Here is a 12339-nt window from a genome sequence, read left to right as displayed (position 1 = left end):
TATAGTTGTATAAAAAATGAGTTAACCAAATTATTTTAATTTTTTCTTCCTAAACACTGATAGATAAGAGAGTAAAGAGAACTAAAAAATTAAGTGAGCATACCTTAAACAATAAATCAAAGGAACTGTATTTTGTCATTTAATCTTTATGCCTCAATAAGAAAGTTGGCCAAAACAGAAAGATGGTTAAAACAATCAAAAGGTTTAGCTAAGAGTGTCATTTTACTGAATTTGATAAAATAATATAAGAATTAGGCAAGATAGATTTTCAATGTTTTTATAATAAAAAAAATGAATAAAGGTTTCCTAATATTTCATCAGTTCCCTTTAGCAAAGAAGCTAACCATGAATTTTCCTGTATAAGATTATTGATCATTGATTGACAAAACTAATGGTCACATATGTCAGACGTGATATATATACCAAAACAAGAACAGTGGGATCACAATGTCTAAGGAAGCAAGCGGTAATGAAACGGCATACAGGTGGCGAATTCCTGTGCTTTTGCATTAGGATGCTCAGGGGTGATGTGTGCATGTAAGGGGTGCCCATTATTCAGTTGCAAATTCGTTGCCAGTAATATTTAAAGGTGGGTATGCATTCTTTTCAGGACTGCAAACTGTTATCTCTCAGAAGTGGTAAACATGGTTCAAGTATTGGGAGAAATTTGCCCTTGTGGAGGACTTTTTGATGGAACTAACTCGCATTTGCGTTACATGGAGAGGAAAACCATGAAAACATCCCATGGTTAGCCTGACGGCAAGGGGACTCTAACCCATGATCCGTCTACCACTGAGAATATTTTACGTCAGCCCTGTGGTCGGTGCAAGCCGGAAGCGGAAGACGTATCGACCAGTCAAAGTTGGGATTCAAACCCGGTTCACCTCACTGGAAGGCGAACGATCTATCCCCTGAATCACCACTGCTCGGTAAACATTTTAGAACAATTTCCAAATAGTTCTGCTGCAAAATAAAATTACCTTTGCAGTTGCAGTCATTGGGAAAAAACAAGGAACTTTGCAACGCTTATGAGATATTTTGACACAGATATGAAGAAATTATTGCAGCTGATGGATGGGCATTTATTGTAAAGTTTTCAATAAGAAAGATTTTTTTTTATTTTCATTATTCGTCTATATTGTATTCTTTATTATCAGCATTCAAGGCTCGCCCTTTGCTTTCAGATCATATATTTTATAACGGAAGTTGTTTGTTTTTGTAAGTTATATCACCTCTTACAATTGAAGAGCTCAGTGGAAAAACTGGCTAAGTGGCATTTTAGTGAATTTGAGTAAATGAGCGTTAAACTTTATACATTCCATCTTTTTGCTCTTTCGCTCAATCTCTATGTCTTTAGCATGTTTATGAAGACATAACTCACAAACTTTTTGGAAGTCTATATATTTGATTCTTACTCTTTTATAAAGAAAGATTTGAATGATTTTTGTGCATAGAATTTGCTTGCCTTCACTGACCATTTTTAATCTATTTCATCGAATATAATTTTGTTTGAAAAGATAGAATAAATATACATTTATTTAGGCTTATATTCATGATATACAATTTTAGCAACCTTAGTTTGGAATTGACTGGCATCAAATTTTATCTAGCCTTGTTAGTCCGAAAACCAATCAAAAACGATTCAGAAGCAACAATGAACTTAACTTTCGCGGAGTTTTTGTTTTACCGGAATGTATCACTTTAATTGGCAAAAATTCGGTAATGTTTGATTTTAAAAAAGTATTATTTTAAAGAACGCTAATCGTGGTCAAAATCTAATTTAATCTTGTTACATCTAAAGTAGATCTAAAATTAAATAAAAATGTTATTAGCTTTAATACAAAAAATATCTAGGTACAGAAGTTGAAACACATATACTATATTAAATTTTTTATTAAAAATTTGCAATCTCATGCAAGAAGGGTACATTTTAATTTATAAAAATGTTTATAAAACAGTTTTGGGTATTTTTTCTATTGCTGTAAACTACGCTATCATGATCAGTTATACGACTCACATTTTTCTTTATAATTTAGGTTACCACGTCAGGAATTTCCACCGTTTGAACACCAATTTACTCAGTGGATATGCAACTCATTTCATTTTCAACTTCTTAGCCTTGAATCTAGAAGACAAAAAACAACTATTTAAAGAATAAGATCATCTTCACCTTCAGGAAGAATTCTTTTAAGCGAAACTTATCAGTGGATATGCAACTCATTCCATTTTCAACTCCTTAGCCTTAAATCTAGAAGACAATAGACACCTATTTAAAGAACAAGATCACATTCACCTTCAGGAAGAATTCTTTTAAGCGAAACTAATCAGCATTTGCTCAAAATGGTGGTATGAACCTCGAAATCCTCTCGCAGTTAGCCCTATGCCAATGGAGCTCTGATATGTCTCTACCAAAGTATAATTTGAACCTCCCCGGTAATTTCATTATGTAGATCATTACCGATTTATAGATTATTTAGTTTTATTTCAACCTACAAGAAGAACGAATATTCAGCTAGTAACAATAATAATAAACTGAAAAAAATGGCATAAATCTAAAATAATTTTAACGCGACTTTTCTGAGAAAACTTTTGTAATTTGTTACAAGGGCAGTGCGTCTGTAGCTAATGTGAACTAGAAACAAAACAAGTTTCATATTGAATCTATTTAAGGGTTATTTTTTCTTGTCTTTTTCACAAATTTTTCCTTTATGTATGGAGGCTGCTGTTTCTCGTTTTTCTTCTTCACCAATTTTTTTCTACCCGCACCTTAGGATTCGATGCCAAACAAGTGATTTTCTAGGGTCACTTAACCTAAAGACTATTTGTCACTTAGCCGGTTCTTCCATCCAAAAAATGCGCAAATAATGTAACTTAGCTGGTTCTTCTATTGAGTATCTTCGGAATTAATAGATTTAGAAATATAGATGAATGTTATATGTTTAAATAAGACTAAAATAAGAACGTTCTCCGAGAAGTTTCTATTTTCTTAAAAATTTCACTTAGCCCGTGCATCCACTAAATTCTTCAATTGTGACTTTACTTTTGTGTAAGTTTAAAGTTAAGCGTGCAGACATGAATTTTTAAAGGTGGTATAGGAAACTACCAACTACAATAAATCATAAATTAACTTCCTTAATTTCTTTTTTTTAAATTATTATTATTGATATTTTTAAGTTTTCTAATTTTATACAAATTTTTCCAAAATGGATGAGTTTTGTGAATGCATAGCTAAGCCAGTAATACATAATAGAAGGTAGAAGCAACACCAGGGTTATATTAATTACTTACAATTTCTTTCAAGATATTTCATTAAAAATATATTTAATTCGACAGATCAGTCATTAGATTATATAATAGAATAGATTGTAATAGAATTGTCCGAATCAGATTGTAATAAATTGTCAGAAAGATAATCACAGATTAAAATTAATTGATAATTCATAACGAAGAATTAATTCGGAAAATTATATTTTCCCTTAGCACAACGCATGCTGCAAAAACTAAAGTGATGAGGCCTTTTTATCTCACCTTTATGGATTTTTGATTTTGATTTCTAAGTATGTTTTTGTTCTTTAGAAACCTTTGATGAAGGAATATTATTTGATATCACAATACTTATAAATAATCGTTTTCGTTCGATAATTTTCAGAGCTTCAAATGGAATGTCTCAAAGCGTAAAGCAATAACATTATTAGTAATTTTAAAAAATTCAATGTTATACATTCTTTGCGTTTAAGTTATTTTTAAAATTTACTTTTATTGTTATTTAAATTAACGAGAATTGATTTGATTGATACTGAAAAATTAATTTAACCTAAATTGCGCAAAAAACAAAGATATTTATTAAAAATGAAAAAAAAAATAGGTTAATGCCTAATACTAAACTACCTTTCAAAAATTACCTACTGCAGTAGTGTATTGATATAATTTAGTCTGATAAATCAATTAAAACCCTAAAATATAGCCTGTTATAATTTTCCCACTTTCATTGGGATTGACGATTTAGTATTTTGCATGTTTCGAAAGATATTGCCGAAGAGTAAATATACAACATCATTTTATTTCTGATAACTAAATATGTATTAAAAGTATATTTAGAATTTTCCCTTCCGTCTATTCCCTTTTGAAAAGATTGAGAGGAAATGAACCTCTTAAAGTGCTGAGTCACGATTCAGTAATTCATGAAAAATGTAACAGGGTTTTACACAGTAAACATTTTCATCCACGATTTAGTTTAAGCAACATTTTACATGAAAAAATTGACGGCAATTTTATTTTTGTATATTTATGTTTTTCTGGGGTGCTGAACACGAATTCGCGTTTTGCGACAAAAAGTTTTTCCAGGAAATATTTTTTTTAGAGAAAGAGGAAAAAAAACTGGAAAAATCTAAAATTTTGCAAAAAAAACTTGTTTTTGGTTCGAAATTTCCATTCACACGGAAAAAGAATTTCCTTTATGTTAACCTACGGAAAATCATATATCCGGTGTTTCATTATATATGTAGTAACTAATTAGGATATTTGAATAATTTTTCTTTCATTTTTAACAATTAATAATGTTTTATTGAACTTAATTATTAAACTTAAAATTTGTTAGCGTTTTTAAAACTTACAAAGTTTTAAGATTTTCAAAGTTTAAAGTTTAAAAATCCTTATAACCTTGAAATTTAAAATTCGGTAACTAAGTTCAACAAAACACAATTCAATAATTAAAATGAAACAAAAATTATTCAAAAATTTTAATTACAATATAATAGCTGAATAAATAAGGAAATTCCTGACATATTCTCCGTAGGTTAACATAAAAAAGTTTCTTTCTTTTTTTCCAAAATAGGTTCAAAAACTGCGCATTTTTTCATTATGTATTTCAAATCTGTATATTTCTTAAAATTGGAATGTACGGAAATATTCTGTAAAAAAGTTTTTTTCAGTATAGAATTAGTCATTAAAAAAGGTTGTCCGAAATTTGAAGTTGAAGAAAGCTCATATAAAAGCAAAATTTCGAAAACCTATCTCGATAAAGTTATGGTTCCTTTTATGAAATACAAAGGTAAAACAGATATGCTAATGAAAACATGCAAAATACTTAAATAACATTTATTAGAAATGAAGTTTAGTATGTTTAATTTTCAACGAGAAATTCTCATCAGTTTCGATATAACTATCTTCAATATATTTGAAATGAGAATTAGAACTGATATCAGTGTCGGAAATATTGTCAGAATTGTAGGTTATATCCCTCTCTATAAACGATTCCTGCTAGAAGGTTTCTCGAAACGTTTCATCCGTTCTATAAAACTTCGAAAAGAGAGCGCAAAATGCTGCAAAACACGCCGGTATATTTTGCAGAAACGTAAACGTGGATAATTAATGTTATTCATTTACTCAAATTTGAATAAATAATTAAACGTCACCGAAAAGCCGAAATGAAACCACAAACGGAAAAAAAATCGGGTTGCACAGTAAAATAGACGTTAAAAATGCATCCTTGCTGAAATCGTGGCTTGCACAAACTTTGCTACTTTTACATTGCCCTTGGAAACTGCGCAATGCACAGCAAGAGGATTAAGATAAAAAAAATTTATCAGGAGCAATTCGTTAGATTTCAATATGGGTAATGTTTTTTCATTGATTAAATATTAAACATTAACAAATATTTGTCTTTTAAAACATCTCATTCTACAATAAAAATAATTATTCTATAATTGTAATTATATTTCTGTATAATTCTATTATTGCAATTGTTAATTGATATAAAGCTTTGGTATGTTCCATTGATGTATTGAATGCTCGTTTTGGCTGAATGTCCGGAGCTGTTGCTCTTTCACATCCTAGCCAGTGTACACCATCAAGAACAGAGCTGATACTTCAAACCCGTTTCACATTTATTCTCTCTGACATTTAATAGACCCTTTAATAAATCTTAAAAATATAAGCCAATAATTTACATAAATAAAGATAATTTTATTCTTTCTCAAAAATGTAACAAATGTACTTAAAACAATTGAAAAGAAAGAAAAGTAGTGAAGAAATATTTTTAATATAAACATCAATTTAATAATATAAGCTAACGAAAAGTTATTATTATTTTTTATTTTATTTTTTTTTTGCAATCTAATCTAACGGCCCTCACCTGCTCCAGGGTGTAGAGCCTAGAAGAATAATAAAAAAACATTTGTACATTTCATAAGATTGAAAAATTTGCTTCGATTATAAACGTGGGGATATTAATTAACGATAGAATATTAATTAACAGGGGATATTAATTAACGAATGCATTAGAAAAAGAGAGAAAGAGAAATTGTACCAAAATCATGAATATATAAGAAACTTTTTTTCAAAAAATACACACTTTTTATGCAAATAAAATGTAAGGTATTAGTTTCTAATTGTTTACTAATTCTAAATTCATAGTACCGAAATATTTATTTTGATATACAGTAGAAAATTAAATGAATTTGATGTACTTAGTTTAATTGCATTATTTTTAAAAATAATTTATCTGCAATATTAATATTTAAAATAGGTGTAGAGGTAAAGTGTAAGAAAATAGCCTTATTTCCAACATTGGATTTGACATTCACTGCTAAGGTCCACTTTTTAGCATTTATGTCTAAATAGTTAGTGAGGAAGTAGTAGACGGATCACGGGCTAGAGTCCCCAAGCCGTCAGGCTAACCGTGGGAGGTTTTCGTGGTTTGGTTTCCTCCCCACGTGACGCAGATGCGGGCTAGTTCCATCAAAAAGTCCTCCACGATGGCAAATTTCTCCCAATACTTGATCCAGGAGTTCCCTTGTCTTCTGGATTGGGTTCAAATATATGTAGTAATAGTCAAGAATATGTAGTAATATTTATTAATCCAAAAAACAAATCGATAAACTCTTTCAGAACTTGATAAAAAACAATGGATACCCAACAAAAGTAATAAAATTTTATATAAAATCATTGAATTAATCTTATATTTTTGTGGATATATTTACTAAACATTTTCTTTGTTAATTTATATAATTTTCCCATATGCAAATCCATTTCGGGTAAATCCGTTGCCAAAATTATTTGCTAAATAATTTCTTTGTTAATTTGTATAATTTTTCTATGTGCAACTCCATTTCGGTCAAGTCCGTGGGTAAAATTATTTACTAAAAATTTCTTCATTAATTTTTCCATGTGCAAATCCATTTCGGGCAAATCGGTGTTAAAATTATCTACTAAAATTTTTTCCTTTGATAATATATATAATTTTTCCATGTGCAAATACATTTCGGGCAAATTCGTGGTCAAAATTATTTGCAAAACAGGCAATTTTTGTTTCTCTTTTCTATTTTATATTTTTTCTTAAATAAATATTTATATATTTTCTAAAATTATTTATGGTCAACCTTCTAAATTATCCAGTATAATATTACCTTGCGCACATCCATTACGGGCCCAATTTTGGTAATTAACAAATCAATGCACAGCATAACAAATCACTTCAGCAATGCAGTAAGAACGGCACTTTAAATTCCTCTAGTTAAACTCAATCTGTGCTTTTGTTTTCATATTTTGTAATCTGGCAATCTCGTTGCGAAAATATTTTTAAATCATTCTTGAAAACTTTCCCGTTCATGTAAATACATTTGATTTCGCTACTCGCTTTATAGATTTTGTTTTATTTGTTTTTTCTCTTATTTTATTTTATTTTTTGTTTTTACGTGTTATTTTTACTTGTGTTCTATTCTATTTGTTATAATTTTTGTAAAAAAATATTTTGAGTGCTCTTCACACTATTGTATTAATATATTTTGCTTTGGCTATATTGATACAATAACAGAAAGCACTCTTTTTTGCGGATATAATCGAGTGGGCTGATGAAAAGATTATATCTTTTATTTTCCGTTTTTTTTTTTTTTTTAAATTTCATCCTTTTTTTTTAATTAGTTGTTTGTTATTTTTTTTCAATATTATTTCCCCCCCTTTTTTTTCATATGTCTATAATACCTGCTTCTCCTAACCTTTTAATTATGCACACACACACACACACACACACACACACACACACACACACACACACACACACACATATATATATATATATATATATATATATATATATATATATATATATATATATACATATGCATATATATACATATGCATATATATACATATGCATATATATATTGTTCAAAATGAAGATAAAACAGCCGAAAATTACGGACATATGAAAAAAGGGGGGGAAAGAAAAATAATAATAAAAAAATAACAAACAACTGAAAAAAAAAGGATAATTTTTTTGAAAAATCCGAAAAATGAGAGATATAATCATTTTATCTGCCCACACGATTATATGCGCAAAAAAGAGTGCTTTCTGATATTGTATCAATACAGCCAAAGCAGAATATATTAATACAATAGTGTGAGGAGCACTCAAAAAAAAATTTTTGCAAAAAATACAACAAGTAAAATAGAACACAATAAGTAAAAATGTAACACGTAAAAACAGAAAATAAAATAAGATAAAAATAAAAATAAAAAGTAAAAAACATAATAAAACATAAACTATAAAGCGAGTAGCGAATTCAAATGTACTTTGAATTCGCTACTCGCTTTTCCGGGTTTTTTAAAAAAATTTATCCCTTTTTTCTTTTTCTCTTTTCAGTTGTTTTTTATTTTTTTATTATTATTTTTCGTTTCCCCCCTTTTTTCACATGTCTGTAATTTCCCTTTTTTTTTTATCTTTATTTTGAACTTATCTAATGAGGTCTGTTTATTTGCAGCTTATGCGCAATAAATGAAACTTATTGTTTATCTTAATTTTCTTCGTGTTTTTTGTATATATATATATATATATATATATATAGAATTATTTGGTTTTATTTTAAAGGTAAACTGTTACAACATAATTACTTTATTTTCAGTTTTTCTTTAATTAAAATTCATTAAAATTTTCCTTTAAATTCTTTTTTCTGTACTCCTTTTAAAAAGTACGAATTCTCTTATTAAGGTGTTATAAATCTTTAATTGAAATAATTTTGAATTGTTTTTATAAATGTATGTCTTTGTTTGTGTATGAGCGTAAAAGATTAATAAATGTTATCTATTTATGTATTACAAAATATAAAAAAAAGTTATTCTTTTATTCATTTTTGCATGTTTGTGTGATTATTCAGTGTTCTCACACACGTGAAATAAATGTTCTGAAAATGTATTTCCTCCTACAAAAAACAGATGTAATAAAAGAAAGGTTCTACATTATAGTTTCATAAAAATCAATATATTTAACAATCAAGAAATATTATCAAATTTTATTAATTAATGTTAATACTTAATAATAATGCTTAACAATGACAGTTTACTTTAGGTGTATAGAAAATGGAATTTAACCTATAAGCCCCCCATCATTTTCAGTAGCTTAGGGCCCGCCAAGCTTAAATATTTGTTGAGTCTTCCGAATTCATTTGTTTCGTTTAAAGTTAAATTGAAAGAACGTACTAAACGGTAAACACTACGAGCATAGTAACAATAGATAATGCACTTTTTCAAGCTTAGGCGTAAAAATCAATCGGAACTATTAACCCGTAAATCTTGCGACGAATTTTAACCCCTAGTGCCAACTTTGTTTAGCTTTACACGGTCAACCACCCATAGTGAAAAAAAAGTCATAACGGGAGATTCCATTACCCGCAAACTAGACCGAAAGCTGTGGCTTGGTGGCACAGTTGGTTTGTCGTCGGCCTTCTGAGCCCAAGTGTGCGGGTTCGATCCCCGGCCCAGACACCGGATTTTCGGGATGCAAAAAATCCTCAGCGGCCATGTCGTATGATTATGCGGCATGTAAAAGATCCCTGGAGTGCCTTATTGGCTCTTGGCATTTCCGGCAAAAATTAAATTCCTAGTGCACTTTAGCATCCAAATAGAGTCTCGGTGCTGCCATCTAGTGTGGCAGAAACTAGACGTCCAAATTAACATGACCAACGGTATCTCACCCATTGTGGTGGTCACTGAAAGAGTGGATACCACCTCTGGAGAACGCACTAGGTCTGCTCATCGGCAAGACCAATTGTACAGCTCATTGGAAATAAAAAAAATAAAAAGACCGAAAGCTTTAAGAATGGAATATGTCCGGTCGCAGTCCATGAAGAAGGCAGGTGCTCAAAAGCGTTAGTATCTTCTTTGGAAACAGTATCTTCTTTGGAGTTTATTTTACACCAAAGGTTACAATGCTAAATCAGTCAACTCATAGGAATCCAGAGTGAAGAATGGATTATATCCATGAAAGCTCATTGTGCGGAGGTAGCGTTTTGAATTAAAATAAGTTTGTTGCGCTTTCTCTTTCGGGTGCAGATGAAAGGACTGTAATGGCGTACAAAAACATAGACTGCTTGCTTAGTTGGCGTATTTGCAGTGCGCCAAGGGAGATGCTACAACGCCAAGAGCGTAATTTACAAAAAGGAACATCCCGCCTGGCTTGGAAATATGCATATGTTTCAATAAGGAAAAATTTATATAAAGTTACATCACTATTTTTACATATGAAAGTAAAAGAAATAAAACTAAAACCGGACTAAATAATAATACAATCAGTAAGTGAATACAATCAGTGTAATAATTAAACAAATACAAATTAACATTTCAATTCAACTCAAAATTATCTACAATAAGCAAAATGCAATTTTTTTAAATAGGTGTTCGAAAATTTCCTTTCGCTGTGCGAATATCTGCTACTCTCACGTTGCCATCTGAACCTGAAATTACTCTAATGACCCGACCTAAAGACCACTGATAAGTTGGAAGTTGGATGTCCTTCACAAGAACTAGCATGCCAGGACATAAATTTTATTTTTTGAGCAGCCACTTTGAGCGCTGTTGTAAATGGCTCAAATAACTGCTTTGCCAATGTCTCCAAATAGTTTGCACTAATTTTTGAACCCTTTGCCATCTATTAAGAAGATAGTCTCTTTTGTCGATGAAGTTAGTTTCTGGTATCGAATTTATAGGTTTTCCTTCAAAGAAATGGCCCAGAGTTAAAATTTGAAATTCGTCAGTATCAGTGGGTAGGGAAGTGAGAGGTCGAGAATTGAGGATGCCCTCTATCTGAGTGATTACTGGTAAAAACTCTTCAAGCGTTACTCTTGCGGAGCCTACCACTCTCTTAAAATGATATTTAAAAGATTTCACGCCTGCCTCCCAAAGACCGCCAAAGTTGGGAGCCCTAGGAGGCAAAAGTTTCTATCTGATACTTTCGGAGGAAAGCATATTCGAAACGTCTTCGCTGCTTAACATTAGCTTGTATAAGCGTTTAAGTTCTGCGGAAGCTCCTGTAAAATTAGTCGCATTGTCGCTAAAATTCATGGAGTTTTTGCCACGAAGGGCAAAAAATCTTTTTAAGGTTGCGATTAGAGCTTCGGACGTTAAATCCGAGACAAACTCTAAGTGTGCAGCTTTGGTTGCCATGCATATAAATAAAGCAACACATATTTTCTGAAAAGTACCCTTTCTCTGACCCTTATATTTTATTTCGAACGGTCCGCATAAATCAATTCCTGCATTAAAAAATGTTGAACTATGTGTAACTCTTTCTGCAGGATGGTCTCCCATAATTTGATTTGCAGCAACTGACTTGTTTCTGAAGCATTCTACACACTCGTGAACGACTTTGCGTGCTGCATTCCTGCCACCAATGGGCCAATATTTTAAACGTGCAGTATTTAGAAGGGCTTGAGGGCCTACATGGAAATCTCGTTTATGATAGTACTGAAATATGAGCTTAACTAATTTATTTCGAACCGGAAGAATAACTATTTCTGATTGAAATTTAAATTAGAATGAGCAAGTCTGCCACCTACCCTGATTAGCCCATCGGATGGATCTATGAAGGGATTGAGAAATTTTAGCTTACTAGTAGATGGAGCCGATCGTTTTTCTAAAGCGGAGATCTCAGAAGAAAAATACTTCACCTGTACAACTTTTAAGAGCTCCTTTTCTGCGTTCATGTTCCTGTTTGAGGAATCCTTTTACCCTTTCAGGAAACTCGCAATTTTGGCCAAACCTAAAAATAAATGCTAGAATTCTGATTAATTTGTGAAAGTCATTGATAACTAAAAAATCATCTAAACATTTAGAGTCATTATTTAAAGTCAAAGTTATTTTGGAAACTGGCTTCAACTCATTAATATAAAGTTTGTCGGTTGAGCCACTAGTGATTTGCACACTCTGAAGATCAGGTAAGTTTAATTTCGAAAGGCCTGGTCCTTTAAACCACAGTTCACTCCCTTATGAAAAAATCGAGGTATAAATGAGGTACATTTTAAAGGTATAAAGGAGGTTGTCATTTAAATACGTCGCTAAGGTTGAAAA

The 12339-nt window shown here is 30.7% G+C and overlaps 1 long non-coding RNA gene across 1 annotated transcript in view; it reads left to right on the top strand.

Annotated features, from left to right (window-relative positions):
* LOC139427239 (uncharacterized) overlaps positions 1-2288 on the top strand; it is a 32243-nt gene extending 29955 nt beyond the window's left edge. The window contains exon 3 of the long non-coding RNA XR_011638379.2: positions 2037-2288. This is a non-coding gene — a long non-coding RNA (uncharacterized LOC139427239). The remainder of the gene's footprint in view (positions 1-2036) is intronic.
* The last annotated feature ends 10051 nt before the right edge of the window (positions 2289-12339 follow it).

This window comes from Parasteatoda tepidariorum, chromosome 12 (assembly GCF_982258835.1).
Source record: "Parasteatoda tepidariorum strain Cologne lab strain chromosome 12, Ptep-v5.0, whole genome shotgun sequence".
NCBI classification, from domain to species: Eukaryota; Metazoa; Arthropoda; class Arachnida; order Araneae; family Theridiidae; genus Parasteatoda; species Parasteatoda tepidariorum.
The sequence above is the reverse complement of the archived record's forward strand: the minus strand, read 5'-3'. Positions and strand labels throughout refer to the sequence as shown.